We start from the raw sequence: 16,600 nt of genomic DNA on the forward strand, positions 1-16,600 counted from the left end.
GGTGCATTTGTAACTGCAATGCAGGTATAATTCTGACAGTATGTGTATGACTATAGAAACTGATTTAATACTGCCAATATTTGCAATGAACAGGAAGCAAAACCTTTCATGCCATCTCTCTAGGCTTATAGAACCGAGTTCATCCACTTCCTTGCTCAAGTGAGCATCCCTCATATGAATATTTGAAGTTTATGAGGGTTTAAAATGGAGGGACATTCTCAACAGGAAGATATTTTCCTATGGACAATGTATATGTAAAAAGCAGAGACACGAGAGATTCTGCAGATGCTGGAATCTGGAGCAACATGCACAAAATGCTGGAGGAACTCAGCAAGTCAGGCAGCATCTTATGGAGGGAAATAAACAGTCGCCGTTTCAGGTCGAGACCCTTCATCAGGATTGGAAAGGAAGAGGGCAGAAGCCAGAATAAGAAGGTTGGGGGTGGGGGAGGAGCACAGGCTGGCAGGTGATAGGTGAGTCCAGGTGAGAGGGGGGAAGGTAGGTGGTTGGAGGAAGGGGAAGGATGTAAGCAGCTGAGAGGTGATAGGTAGAAGAGGCGAAGGACTAAAGAAGAAGAAATCTGGTAGGAGAGGGCAGTGGACCATGGAATAAAGGGAAGGAGGTGGGGAATAGATGGGCAGGTCATGAGGGCAAGGGAAGGGGAAAGAGGGCGGAGGGGGCCACAGGAATGAGGGAAGACAAAGGGTGGGAGTAAGGAGGGTGAAAAAAGTGGGCAGAAGAAAGGAGTGTTTACCAGAAGTTAGAGAACTTGATGTTGAGGCCATCAGGTTGGAGACTACCAAGACAGAACAACACCTCATATTCCACCTTGGTAGTCTCCAACCTGACGGCCTCAACATTGATTCCTCTAACTTCCGGTAGCCTTCCCCTCTTCCCCCACTTTCTTCTCCCTCCTTCCCCTCCCCATCTGTCTTCCCCTCATTCCTGTGGCCCCCCCCCTCCCTTCTCTTTCCCCTTCCCCGCCCTCATGACCTGCCTATCTATCCCCCACATTCTTCCCTTCATTCCATGGCCCACTGCCCTCTCCTACCGGATTCCTTCTTCTTCAGCCCTTTGTCTCTTCTATCTATCACCTCTCAGCTTCTTACTTCTCCCCCCTCCTCACCCACCTATCTTCCCCCTCTCATCTGGACTCACCTATCACCTGCCAGCCTGTGCTCTTCCCCTGACCTTCTTATTCTGGCTTCTGCCCTCTTCCTTTCCAGTCCTGATGAAGGGCCTCGACCCGAAATATTGACTGTTTATTTCCCTCCATAGGTGCTGCCTGGCCTGCTGAGTTCCTCCAGCACTTTTTGTATATGTAAAAAGCAAGCCTTTGTTTTTTCTAAAAATGTTATTGCACTGCCATTATAATCTTACAATTGGACGTTAAGAATTACAATAATAGGGCACAATAACATTCCCATTGTGTCCCCTGTATGTAGAAAGGTGATTCAAGGATGTTAAGAAAATGGAGGATAGAAAATGGTTGGGTTTGAGGTGAATGGATAAAGGTGTGTGGAATAAAAATAAATGGACAGGTAAAGAGAAGAGTTTTGATGAAATTTTACATGGCAATGTGGGAGATGACAAAGCAGTGGAACTGAAGGACTTGAGTTCCAGAGGGCAAGTGAGTGAATGACTGCCTGCTGATCTTAGAGAAGAAATAATTAGTTATCTGTGTATTATTGTCACATGTACCGAGGTACTGTGAAAAGCTTTTCCTTGCATGCCATCCGGACAGATCATTCCATACATACTGTAAGTACATCAGGTTATACGAAAGGGAACAAAAAACAGAAGGCAGGATATAGTGTTACAGGTACAGAGAAAATGCAGTGCAGGGAGACAAATAAAGTGCAAGGGCCGTGATGAGGTAGATTGAGAGATAAAGGGTTCATCTTTGTCATTCAAGAGTCTAATAACAGCGGGACAGAAGCTGTCCTGGTAACTAGGAGCAACATGGCATTGGAGGACAGATGATGAATTATAATAGAACAGCTGAAAAGTATAGAAGAACATGAAAGATTTTGAAGTGGCAGGTAATTGTATTGCCCCAATAAAATGCTGCTGTATTGGTTGGTTCTGATGCCTGATTTTTGTGGGAGTATCTCATCCAAGTGCGTGTCTGCTTTGGAAGTGCCTATTGCATTGATGGTCCCATCAGCACATACGAAGCATGAGTAATTTCATAACTCTCAGGAAGAATCTAACCAGCTCTGAATGGCATCTTGTCTGAATCTCTTAAAGGTGAGATAAGCACTGATTCAAATAACTGCTGGCTAGTTCCAATGTAAGAGACAATGTATTCTGCACTTCTGTGTCTGTGCATTGCACATTGGCTGCAGAGCCATTGCATAACTCACTGAGCTGAAGGGCCAGATACACTTTATATAGGCTCCTCAGCTTTATGCCAGATGTAGCTGGCACTTCTGGTGCTGCCCTATTGATCTGAATGTTTATTGTTTAAAGTCATTTATACGTTATTTGTGTCTGACCTTCAGAAAGAGTGAGAAGGCTTTCTGATAGAAGTCGTCGTCACAAGACAGGGTGGTCCCTAGAAAGTGCTTTGCCTTCTGTTACCTGTAGCCCATTTACTGCGTGCAGCCTAATGTATCTTGGGCAGTTCTGAGACAGTTCTGCTGGCAGGTACTTAGGGGCTGCTCAGCTGCATGAGATTTACACAGCCACAGCGCTAATGTGGCGTTGGGAGTGGGATATGCAAGATGCTGGCTCGTTCAAGCAGGATCTGATTTATTGTGTTGTGTGGAGCCCACTTTTCCAAGGAAAGTCAGCACAGGCAACAGACTGGGCACTCTTGAGCAAGATATATTGACAGAAGAAGTCTATCACAGTGAGCTTCTGCACACCAGGAAGCCCCTAGGGCTGAGATAAAGCAGCAGTCAGAGGAGATTTATGGGGAAAGGTGGAAATTAATGCATTGACAATCTGATTACAGCACTAAAAAAAGTTAAATCAGCTCATGCCTGGTCAAGATCAGTGAAAGCTGCAAGAAATTTCTTCTTCTACAATGCACCTATATTGTCGTGTCCTAATAACACTTCTACGTTCACTAGCAATTTCTATAACCTTATCCATTTGAAAGCTGCATAGTGTTTTCAAGCAGAACACATCTGAGGAAAGAAAAACAGAGTTAACATTTAAATTTTTTTTTAAGATTTTATTTACAGTGTGATAACAAGCCCTTCCGGCCCAATGAGTCTGCGCCGCCCATTTTAAACCCAAATTAACCTACCGGTACGTCTTTGCAATATGGAAGGAAACCGGAGCACCCAGAGGAAACCCACGCAGACACGGGAGAACGTACAAACTCCTTACAGACAGCGACGGGAATCGAACCCCGATCACTGGCGCTGTAATAGCGTCACGCTAACCGCTACACTACCGTGCTCAAATACCCTTCATCTATTTTTAACCTGAAATGTTAACTCTGCTCCTCTCTCCACAGATGTTGTCTGTCTAGGTGAGTGGTTATATTTTCTGTTTCAGCTTTCCACCAAATGCAATTTATTTGATTTTCTAACTTTTCTTATTTCACTATAAATGTCATACTTCTCCCATTTTCAGGTTTTAAAAAATAATTAAGGTGTAAAAATTATAAAAATGTTTACATTACAATATCCGTTAGAATCACCCTAATTCTTACAGACCAAGACACCATTCTGTATAGTGCTTTCAGATTTTAGGACTTCATGTTTGTTATTATTTTACTCTTAAGGTTGCAAAGTAAGTTACTACCAACTGGATGATAACAGGTGCCTTGGACCTGCACTTTTCCCATGTGATGAGTTTCTGCATACACTCACAAAGAAGGAAGGAACATTAGAGAATGGATCAACCTTTGCCATCTGTACTCCTCTGTTAACAGAGAGCCATTGAGGAAGAACTGGAACTGGAAAATCATCTTTCCTCTCCTAAACCACTCCGCCAAAGAAAACTTGAATCCACAACACAAGGACGTAAGCACTTAATTCTTTATAAGTTCAATTTGTTGCTTGTTATTTTCTCTCCTTTAAAGCAATTTTACTGTTTTTTTTGGAGTAGGGCTATATCTGCACTGCTGAAGCTAACTGCACTGCAGACCACTGACAATGAGGATTAGTAGGTCACTGAGCACTTAGGGATATTAGGCTGACTGTCGCCTGTTCTCACACAAGATACGCAAGTATGTACACCTAGAAAAGACACAAGATGCTTATTAGGATGGGGACTACAGCTAATTTTTGTTTTGCTCCTAATCAAGAAGTGGAATTAGGGTGGTAAGATTAAGTGGAATATCCCCGCCAGTATCCTAGTTGACATCCCCTAACTTGCCACCAGCCAGGAATTTTGGACTTCTAGACTTCTCTACAAATGACTTCACCACTCGTCAAATAAATTCATTGAGCTAACAGTAGAATCTTCACCTTTTGACTGTTTACATATATAGCTGTGTGTGTTGATTTGATATTTACCAGCAATAATCCTCTTTGTGAAACAAATTGGAGATAGTCAAAATTGCATATTTATGACAAACAAGTAGACTAGAGGAGTAATTATCTTCCCCAACAGATGTGTGTAAAATCTAAAATCTGTGTCTATTGATTCCATGGAGTTTCCCACTATTATTACCAGAATGTAAAAGGCTTAATTTGCATTGATCCATGGCATTTCCATCAATCACAGCTTCTTCATTTCATTGTGGCACAAGGTAATTAGTGAGACAGTAGTGAGTCAGAAATTGAAACTGAAGGGAGGTAAATGCTTTTCTATTTACATGGTAATTAGAATTTAAATAAAAGTTGGCTCACTTCTTTTATTGAACTAAATTCATATTTCTTGATGCCAAAGGAAGAAGGAAGGTGGGCAGAAGGTTAATGTCCCTGGCAGACAGTTTGTTTTTAAATTTCAACATGATATTTTAGTAGAATGAGCAATACAACAGTTTACTAACAACAACAAACAAAATGTTGGAAACACTCAACAGGTCAGGCAGCGTCTATGGAAAGAGAAACAGAGTTATCATTTCAGGTCAAAGACTCTTGGTCAGTTCTGAAACATTAACTTTGTTTCTTTCCACAGATGCCAGTTGATGTGCTGAGTGTTTCCAACATTTTCTGTTTACATTTCCAGCATTTGCAGTTTTTAATCTTCAGTTTACCAACAACCCTGTGTATAATACTGGAACACCCACGTTGAAGAAATGCGCTGCTATGGAGGTGCGATATTTCATCGGAAACAGCAGAAGCTCACTTTCTACAGCAATGTAAAGAATCACATTTACTTGTATTAATTCCTTGCTGGAACTTTAGCTATATCCCAATCACTACATTTATACATTCCTACATTTAATAGTTATTGAACTGAATCTTATGTTGCACGATATATTGTTCTTATTACAGTGCAATTTCTCACATCATTCTGATTGTTTCTGATGCAAAATCTAGTTGAAAGCAAATTAAAGTATTTTAAGGCCATCTCTAAATTGATACTATGGAAATCGCAGATTCTACAGCGTCAGGCCTCTGCTCCAGTAGGTCAGGTTGCCCAGTGTATTCTTATTCCTGTCGTCTCTGGACTTTCTCTTGGCTGCTGCATAGTTCCCAGCCTCCTCCTCGGTCATTCCCATGATCTCTGGCCTCCCTTTCAGCCGCTGATGTGGTCTCTGGTCTCCATCCCTGCCCTGTCTCTGTCTCATTTGCCGCCGTGGTCTCTGACTTCCCTCTTGACAACAGCCATGGTCTCTGGTTTCCCTCTCATTGCCTGTGACATTTGGATAGTGATCTTATTTAAATGAACATTGACACACCATTTTCAAGTTTGCTGTAACATCACATTGCAGATTATATACAACAATATTACTTTATTGACCTCAGTCTTTGGCTTTTATCTGAGCCACTCTCAGGATCTCTGGTTCCTTTGCCACTCCTTGCCTTTGTTGTCTGATCAGTCAGACCGAGATCCCTCACTCATCTGTGAGTGAATCAATCAGGTTCTTGGATTGGACCAAGGAACTGCAGTGCATTGGGGATTGTGTTATGATAAAAGAATAGTTACTAAGGTAAAGCACTCTGCAGATGCGATTTAAATGAATGAATTATTTCATTAAAATTACACCGTTAACAGTTTTGCATACACTTTGATGGTTGTGACACAATACTTGCCTGTGTAGTTATTGTGGATTGTACAAGGTATAATCCCAAGGAAGCACATGCCAACAAAGATTGTTTTGTGCAACCTGAAATGTGACAGAATGGTTGTGTCTATGCTTATTTCAGATCAGATAAGCATAGACACAACCCTTCTGTCACATTTCAGTACGGCATCAAAATGTCAAATGCAAAGTTTAATTTAGTACAACAGCAAAAGCAAAAGTTATAACTATTGTGTTCATGTTTCATTGCAGCACGAAAAGTCATGATATTCGAAATGTGAGATGCTTTGAATTTGTGAAAGCTTTTTCAAGCACAAAAATATTACTGAAGAAATTGGATAATGCAGTGTCATGTGAATACATTCAGAAACAGAACCCCAGCATAGTTGCTCTTCCTTCTGCTACAGTCTTTGCTAGGATTACATACTCACAGTGGTTGAAGTTCACAAAAAGAAACTGACAGAACAAATGAAGAAAGCTGCTTCAGTATTTATTGTGTCTGATGAGTCAACCGATGACTTATGTTCAGCATTTGTTGCTGTACCTCAAATATGTGGCTTGATAAGCTACATGCATTTCTTTTGGACAGTGCTGCTCTTGAAGTTATGAGTTATTCAACTGTGTTGCAAACTGTCATTAAGTTCATGACACATTTTGAAATAATTTGACATCTGTCCAGTCTTGTGACAGGAATTGGCATACATTGTACTCAAGCGTATGATAATGTTCTAAAGCAACAACTATATAATTTCATGTATATAATATGCAAAGTATGTAGCAGTTGGTGACACATTCATTTCTCCAGAGTTTACAAATACAGTGCTTAAGTAAAAATACAATTCAGAGACTGCACAGTTCACCAATTGCATTTCAAAGCTCTTTTTGCAGATAAACTACTGATTGATCCTGATAAAGTGGCTCTGTGTCCTCAGCAAGTATTAACATGACAGAAGCAATTCTTCATGACGTTGAGCTTATGAATGACTACTGAGAGTTCATTAAGGGTAAACTAGAAATCTTACCTGACATTCGAGTAATGATCACACTGTTATTGACACAAACCTGCCACTTGACATACAGTTCATTGTCCTCAATCCCAATCCACTGATGAAAACAATCAAATCTTTCAAGATGTGACTGCTTCAATTCATCATTCATACGGCACTATAATGGATTTGACAATCAGGGCAGAAGACAGAACAAAACAAATTCACTGTGAAGATGTGGACCAGAATGTATTTCTCCAAGGAATGTTAGAAAAATAGCAGAAAAGTATGAAGGAAACTACTGAACAGCAAGAATTCACCTGAAGTTATGCAGTGGTTTCCAGATTTAGCTGAGGTATCAAAGTGATGGCTATTGATTTTGTCGACTTCTGTTAATCCCAGGGCTGCACAATGATGCATCAGTTAAAACTGCTGCCACACAGATCCATGGACTCAGATTTGATCCTGACCCCAGGTGCTGAATGTGTGGAGCTTGCACATTTACCTTTGACGGTGTGGGTTTTCACAGGTGGCGGTTTTCTCCACCATTGAAAAGAAGTGTGTTAGTTTGCTATTGTCAATTATCCTTAGTGTGGGTGGGTGGTGGGTGAAGTACATGTTGACAGGCGGGAAGAGAGAATTCGCTACAGGGAAATAAGTAGGGAAGTGGGATGCTCTGAAATTTGGTATTGACACAATAGCCAAATGTCCTCCCTCCTTATGTTGTCCTTAGTTCTAGAGTCTGCAATTATCTACCATATCAGTTTCCCTTCATGTCAAATCACTTATTAAATTCCAAAATTCCAAGAATTGCAACACATGTCTAAGTAATTTATTTATATAACTTATTCCTTTGGATAACTTATTCTTTGATCTCCCTTGAAGGCCAGTTATCCTTCCTAAGGTGCAGTGTTGGTATTGGTATTGGTTTATTATTGTCACTTGTACCGTGGTACAGTGAAAAACTTGTCTTGCATACCGTTCATACAGATCAATTCATTACACAGTGCATTGAGGTAGTACAGGGTAAAAACAATAACAGAATACAGAGTAAAGTGTTATAGCTACAGGGAAGTGCATTGCAGGTAGACAATAAGGTGCAAGGTCAAACAAGGTAGATTGTGAGGTCAAGAGTCCATCTCATCATGTAAGGGAGCCATTCAATAGTCTTATCACAGTGGGATAGAAGCTGTCCTTGAGCCTGGTCATATGTGCCCTCAGGCTCCTGTATCTTCTGCCTGATGGGAGAGGAGAGAAGAGAGAATGATCCGGGTGGGTGGGGTCTTTGATTATGCTGGCTGCTTCACCAAGGCAGTGAGTGGTATAGACAAGAGACCGTGGAGGGGAGGCTGGTTTCTGTGATGCTCTGGGCTGTGTCCACAATTCTCTGCAGTTTCTTGTGGTCCTGGGCAGAGTAGTTGCCATACCAAGCCGTGATTCATCCAGGTAGAATCCTTTCTCTGGTGAATCGATAAAAGTTGGAGAGTGTCAAAGGGGACATACCAAATCTTTTTAGCCTCCTGAGGAAGTAAAGGTGCTGGTGAGCTTTCTTGGCCATGGTGTCTATGTGGTTGCACCAGGACAGGCTATTGGTGATGTTCACTCCTAGGAACTTGAAGCTCTTAACCCTCTTGACCTCAGCACCGTTGATGTAGACAGGTGCATGTACATTGTCCTCTTTCCTGAAGTCAATGACCAGCTCTTTTGTTTTGCTGACATTGAGGGAAAGGTTGTTTTCATGACACTATGTCACTAAGCTCTCTATCTCCTTCCTGTACTCCGACTCATCATTGTTTGAGATACGGCCTACAACGGTGGTATCATCTGCAAACTTGTAGATGGAGTTAGAGCAGAATCTGGCCACGCAGTCATGAGTGTATAGGGAGTAGAGTAGAGGGCTGAGGATGCAACCTTGTGGGTCACCAGTGTTGAGAATGATTGTGCTGGAGGTGTTGCTACCTATCCTTACTGATAGCGGTCTGTTGGTCAGGAAGTCAAGGATCCAGTTCCAGAGGGATCATGCGTTGTCTAGAACTCGCCACAGTATTTGATCTAACCAATGATTTGTACAGCTACAGCATAACGTCTACACCCTTGTATTATTATCCTTGACCTAACAGCATAAATGGCAGTGATGCTTCACTCCCTGATGAGCTCAACTCCTTCTATGCGTACTTTGAAAGGGAGAATAACACTACACCTGTACGAATCCCCATGGCATCTGGAGACCCTGTGATCTCTGTCTCAGAGGCTGACGTCAGAACATCCTTCAAGAGGGTGAACCCTCGCAAGGCGTCAGACCCCAACAGTGTACCTGGCCGGGTACTGAAAATCTGTGTTGACCAACTGGCTGGAGCATTCAAGGACATCTTCAACCTCTCACTGCTGCAGTCAGAGGTTTCCACCTGGTTCAAAAGGGCACCAAACAAATGGAAAAGATTCAACGAGTAATAAAAAATGACAAAACGGGAGGGTGAGCTGCCTCAACGACTATCGTCTGGTAGCACTCACATCTACTGTGATGAAGTGCTTTGAGAGGTTGGTCATGGCTGGAATTAACTCCTGCCTGAGCAAGGACTTGGACCCGCTGCAATTTGCCTACCACCACAACAGGTCTACAGTGGATGCAATTAAACTGGCTCTCCACTCGGCTTTGGAGCACCTAGACAACAGCAAAACATACGTCAGGCTGCTGTTTATCTATTACAGCTCGGCGTTCAACACCATCATCCCCTCAGTACTAACCAACAAGCTTCAAACCATACCAGTTTTCATTGAGAGGTCAGTTGTGGAAAGGATGAGCAGCTTCAAGTTCCTTGGTGTCAACATCTCAGAGGATCTATCTTGGGTCCAACACACTAATGCAATCACGAGGAAGGCACGCCAATGGCTCTACTTCATTAGGAGTTTGGGGAGATTTGATATGTCACCAAAGACTCTTGCTAATTTCTGCAGATGTACGGTGGAGAACATTCTGACTGGTTGCATCAACAACTGGTATGGAGGGTCCACTGTGCAGAATCAAAAGAGGCTGCAGAGGGTTGTAGACTCAGCCAGCTCCATCACGGGCACAACCCTCCCCGCCATCGAGGACATTTTCAAGAGGCGGTGCCTCAAGAAGGTGGCATCCATCATTAACCCCACCACCCTCTTCAGGTATAGGAGCCTGAAGACCCACACTCAACATTTCAGGAACAGCATCTTCCCTTCCACCATCAGATTTCTGAACGGTCCATGAACCCATGAACACTACCTCACTTTTTGCACTATTTATTTATTTTTGTAACTTATAGTAATTTTTATGTCTTTATGTCTTTGCACTGTACTGCTGCCTCAAAACAACAAGTTTCACAACATATGGCAGTGATAATAAACCTGATTCTGATTCTGAGATATAAATGCAGGATTATATTAGCCTGTTCAAATATTTTATGTTTTGTCCATTACATATTTGGATTTCCACTTTTCCAGTCTATGTACCATTTGAAAAGCACTCCATTCTATCCTTATCACGTTCAAACTGGATACCGTTGCGTTCAACTACAATGCCTTAATCTCAATCTCCTGACACTCAGCCAATTTCCTAAACACGCCAATAAGTTTTCTTCAATTCCATAAACTTTAGTTTAATTTAACAGTCAGTTAAAGGAACATTATCAAATTTCTTCAGGAAATCCAAATAAATAAGATTCATAGACAAAGATCTGTCCTCAGTGTCAGTCATCTCTGGTAAAATTTCTTCACACTTTACAAATCCATGCTGGGTATCTCTCTGATCAGCTGAGAATTTTCAATATCTGCAATTGCCATCTTATTAATTGAAGAACTTAACAATATTTGTTGTTAGGATAAGTGGTCTATTATTCCCTTATTTCTCTCCCTCTTAAATTTCTTAAATAGAGGAAGGAAATGTACAATCTTCCTGGCAAAAGGAACTGTTTTAAAATCCTGAGAAATTTGAAATGTTTTAGCTGAGGTATTAGTAATAGTCTTACCTAATTCCTTTAAAGCTCGGGGATGGGAATCACATGGTTCTGGCACATTTTCTTTTTAACATTTATATTCGTTTTGCTCGTGTAAATTTTGTTGAATCCCCATTTCCAATTTAATATTAGTTATCTTGGAATATCCTGCATGCTTTCTTCTTCCTCTACTGTAAACATTGAAGTAACATAATACTTCAACACTCTGCCATTTCTTTATTTCATTTGCATTATTAATATTATCAATTTTCATGGGGCCTCATTGCTCTTGACTGTCCTCTTTTTTGTAATATCATTCCTGGTTTATTTTCAACGGATTTTCTTTTGTATTGATTTTCAAATTCCTTGCAAGTTTTTTTTCAAACTTCCTTTTTGTATCCCTTTTGATCTGTTTTGTCATTTTTTTATTACGCATTGAACCTTTTCCATTTGTTTGATTTTGCTTTTGTCATCCATGGCAGGTCTAGTTTAGTAATCCATGGCTGATTTTACTGCAGTAGGGTGCTGCTGGTTCTGCATCACATTAAATGGCAGAAGGTAAACAGTAATAAACACTTACAGAAATAATTCATAATTCTCAGTGAATATACATTATCTTAAGGAAGGAAAGCTGAAATGATGGTAGAGCTAAAGAATCTAGGGATAATACAAAGTTAATAGAAAAAGCTTACAATGTTGCCAAAAAAGTGGAGTATGGAATATTAAGCTTGAAAATTGGGTTTTAAAAATCAGTGAAGAATGACTAAGAGATTAATGAAAAGAAGGAAGATTGAACATGAGAAAACATTATAAGTGCTTTTATAAATATGTGAGAAGAAAGAGATTAATGACAATGGGTCCTTTGGAGAGAACAAAAGAAATTGTAAAGGGGAATAAGAAAATGGCAAGGTCAAAATCTAATTTACTTATTGTTTGTCTTCATAATTATTGACATAGAGAACATACTGGAAATTATGAGTAATCTGAAGTAATAATGTTAACAAAGGAAAAGTACTGGAATTTCTTTTGGGTTATAAGACGACATGTGCTCTGGATTTATTGGCCAACTTCCTAGATTGTAAGAAATTTGGCAGCTGATAGTTTGGATGCTCGGTCTTAATTTTCCCTATAATGATTCCTGCAGATCGGAGGGCAGAAAAGTGCTTCTAGAGGGAGAGCAAACACAGGAGCTACAGGTGACTCTAGCTGTAGGCAAAATGCGACAATCTATTACTCAGGATGTGGTAACAGAGCATTTGGAAAATCACAGAATAATTAACTAAACTCAGCATGGGTTTATGAAAGAGAAATCATTTTTGAGCAATCTTTGTGAGTATTTATGAGGGTGTAATTATCGTGATGGAGAAGGTGGAACCTGATGTAACAGGGCAAACCTTTGATAGTAGTTATGGCAGTAATTGTTGGACACTTCCTGGCATTTTGTGTAAGAAGGCTGACAACTCAGTCAAGATGTGTGCCTCTGCCAAACCACCAAGCTTCCAATTTCCCCAAATATTTTTGATCACTGTGGTACTCAGTATCCAGGTGGAATATCCCTGCTCTTGCGTAGGAAGACTGCTTCCACTGTGAGTGATCTAGGCTACACTGACGTGCACATTTGTACCGGCGTGGAGTGATGAAAATCTCTGGCTCAGTGACACCTTGGAAAGGACAATGTCTTTGGCTCAGTCTTAGCTGAACGGGGTCATAACTTTCCAATCAATTTACTTTATATGCTTCATCTAGATACAAATAATTACTCTGAATGTTTATATGAACATAGAACCTCTTTAGTTTAAATTATTTAGCTCACCCCTCCCATCTCCAATGAATTGTCAGACTCATCAACCTCCTGTTGCAGCACTGCTTTGCTAATCAACATGTTTGGTAGATTCTACCACCTCTCTTCATATAGTGCCAGTTAAGTGCAAGGTAAGATACATTCGGTAAAAAAAATGGGAAACTTAATAAATAAAATTTATTGAATCATGGAATAATAGTTGCTTTAGAGAGGTTGCAACAGAAGTTAATAAAATTGTTTCTGACTGAAAAACCTTTCAACTTGTAAATACTGATATAGTTATAATCTGACATAGTTTGCTTTCCCTTCTGGTGAGACTAGAATTATGGATATAGGTTAATGGGTTGGTCACTTAGGATTGGATGGGGTAGAATTTCCTCATTTAGAGGGTTGTGAATTCTCTTTCTCAAAGAAGTGTGGATGCTCAGTCAATGAGCGTAGAGGTCAGTTGAGTGGAACAAGTGCAAGGAACCATGGGGGCTTCATGCTTTTTACTCTTACAAGCTTCTTTTGTTTCCTTTTCAGTTCTGATGAAGGGTCTCCATCCCTAAAACGTTAACTCTGTTTCTCTTCTCACAGATGCGGCCTGTTGAGTATTTCTAGCATTTTCTGTTTTTGTTTTATTTTATCTTGCCATAGCGATTCCTACCAAAAAGGTCGTTTTTTGGTTGTAAGTTTTTTTTTTGGGTGCTATGGTTGTGAAAGTTGTTTTACCTTTTGATGCAGTAACTGTTTTGTTCTATTAGTATTATTTATATATTACTTCAAAATCCTAATAATCCAATTGCACCAAAACTATACTCTTTTTCAACAGTTAAAGGTTATGGTTCTTTTGGTTATCCCAGTGATGCTCCATAATTTCATTTAGTTAAGATTTACTGGTCATTTACTGGTCTCTTTAAGAAGAGTTAATTTATGCTACTGCGGCTTTTTCTCTTCTCTCCTTCAGCAGCTCATTGCACCATTTGCGCAGAGCTGTCTTCGTGCTGCACCCTGCTGGTATGCACTGAAATAGCCACTGCAGCTGCTGTAAATGTTCATTGATTCACTAACTCTCTGCAGCTATTTCTCATTACTCGAATAACACTGAAGCTTACGTCTTCTAAAACAATTATTATGATAGTATATAAGGGATCTGTTCATTAACAAAGTGTTTTTTATAAGTGCAACCACTATAATGTAACAAAATGATTTGTGCTTCACTAAGCAAGATGATTTGCAAATTAACATTGTGTCTGGATTAAAGAGGCAAGGTCAGCCAATGTTCCTGCTTCAAATTGCTAAAGTGTCCAACTTTGGATGTTCACCTAAGATAGCATCAAGGATGTCTGTGTTGTCCCTATTACGCTCAAGCTATGTTGTAAGCCCAACAAGTTACCAGTGAACGATCTCTCTTATTGTTTTCTACCTGAATAAGAATCAATATCTTCTATAATCATAAATTCCTGGAATTAGAGCTCAGAACTATCTGTGCCCATATTCTAATTCATGGCATAATATATAATGAAACACCACAAATTAATAAATAGTAAATGCTTTTGCTCTTTCAAATGGTTTGTGGCTACAGGATGAATATTATGCATATTGATGGTTACTTCCCAGGATACACATATAAATTGTAAATTGTCTACATTAGTGAAAGCCTAAGTTGTCCCAAGGGCGAGTTAGCTTATATTTGTTTTCTTACAGTTGATATGGAGTTTTGAACTTATAGTTCAGAACATCATTAGGGCATCTGAACAGTTAGCTACAATGGCTTGCTCAGAGGAAAGTGAAGGGTTATTTAGAGTTTGCAGGATTCCCTCTGGAAATAATTCCATAATAGCAAAAATTTGAGGAAATTCATGAAAGCAAGATGTGACCAGAAGGACTATAGAGAGTAACGCCATTGTAGGAGAGGAGACAAATCCTTACCAGGTGGTCAGTGAAACCCTCTTTTCGTAGTAATGGCACAATAAAATGAACGGTGACCAAGATGTTATATCTGTTTGCTGTAATTTTGTATTTTGACTTTGTTCTCTCTGCTTTCTTAAAGTTAGTGAAATGATTTTAATATTTAAATTTCTATTTATTTCTAGTAATTTAAGTGTGTAACACCTAAATATGTCTGACAGAAACTAGTAAGCAGACTCAACAACTTATGTACCATCTAACAACTTGTTAGCTTCTGGTAGATGCATCACTAAACGAGGAGGTGTGGTGACGAACTTAAAGTTGGCTCGATCACTTATTAGGAAAGCATTGGCTGATCATTTCAACTGAATCCCAGAGGATTCTGCATCTTCACTTAGACATTGATATCTTATTGCATTTATATAAGGGCCTACAGTATAATATAATTTTTGTCTCTTTACTTTAAAAAAGGATATACTTGCCAAAGAGGTAGTGCAACAAAGAAATGGTAGGTTGGCTTCTGGGTGATTCAGCAGCCAAGGCCTGTAACTAGAGTTCAGGAGAATGAAAGGAGATCTCATTGAAACTTGCAACATTCTTACAGGAGGGGCTTGATGTAGGCTTGATGCTTCCTCTGCCTGAGCAATCCAGAATCATGCATCGGCCTTTAGGGCTGAGATAAGAAAATTTTCTTCACTCAGCGGATGGTGAATCTTTGAAATTCTCTGCATCACAGGGCTGTGGAGGCTCAGTCATTGAATTCATTCAAATCAGAGGTTGATAGATTTCTGGATATTATGTGAATCTAAGGATATGGGGACAGTGCAAGAAAATAGAGTTGAGGTAGAGGATTAGCCATGACCTTAATGAATTATGAAGCAGACTCAAAGGCCAGGGTCATGCTTGGGACAGTTTTTCATCAGTATTTTATCTCTAAGAAAGTATGCCCAATGGATCTCAGAATACTGATGGGAGTATTCAGGATGATTCTGAGCTCTGTCCTGGGATAAGATTGCTAAGCAAACAGAGAAGAGGATTCAAGGACGTGCTCAAAACTTCCTTCAAAATGCACAACATTACACAACGGTGGTGGATGCCTGGAATGTGTTGCCTGATAGGGTGGTGGAGGTAAGTTCTTTGGGGGCTTTTAAGAGCAGTTTGGATGGGCACATGAATGAGGGGAAAATAGAGGGATATGGGCATTCTGTAGGTAGGAGGTATGAGCTATGTTGGCACCACATTGTGGGCCGAAGGGCCTGTTCTGTGCTGTACTGTTCTATGTATTACTACTGATTCCTGGGAACCTCTAGCCTGCAAGCGAGCTTTTCCTCCATGCCACTTAGATCCTTGCAGCAATTGACAGTTGGTAAGTAATAGGGTTCCTGACATATAATTATTCTATGTCATTCTTCTTTACCCATCAAACCTAACTCCTTTTCAGTCATGGCCTGTGTTTCTTCTCTCAGTGTCATCCTCAAACTCACTACTAACCTGTGAGATGAGTATTTTTTGAACGCTGCTTAAAGGTGATGCAAAATGTTTTGATGATAATTCTCAGAGAAGGCATAGTCTTCATCTGGGACTGTCCCTGCCAGCACAGTGAACTGTCCAACTTGGATAAAATTTCTGAATCTAGCTCTCGCTCAATTCATCCTGTTGTATCAGCTCTCAATACTCTATCTGGTTGATTTCCAGGCCAGAAATGTTTTCTGCTACCATCGAGTTCAGTTTTCCATTCTCACTTGGTTTTCATGGATACTATCTTCAAATCCCATGTTATTTCAATACATTGCTCTGTGTCAAC

At 40.2% G+C, this 16,600-nt stretch overlaps 1 long non-coding RNA gene across 2 annotated transcripts in view; it reads left to right on the plus strand.

The window, feature by feature from the left end:
* The window catches only part of LOC127583237 (uncharacterized), a 71,599-nt gene that overhangs the window by 35,006 nt on the left and 19,993 nt on the right, over positions 1-16,600 (plus strand). The window contains exon 4 of one of the 2 annotated variants that reach the window (XR_007958232.1): positions 3,740-3,980. The exons of the other annotated variant lie outside the window; for it this stretch is intronic. This is a non-coding gene — a long non-coding RNA (uncharacterized LOC127583237). The remainder of the gene's footprint in view (positions 1-3,739; positions 3,981-16,600) is intronic. 2 annotated transcript variants of the gene reach the window in all.

Source organism: Pristis pectinata, chromosome 1 (genome assembly GCF_009764475.1).
Source record: "Pristis pectinata isolate sPriPec2 chromosome 1, sPriPec2.1.pri, whole genome shotgun sequence".
Classification (NCBI taxonomy): domain Eukaryota; kingdom Metazoa; phylum Chordata; class Chondrichthyes; order Rhinopristiformes; family Pristidae; genus Pristis; species Pristis pectinata.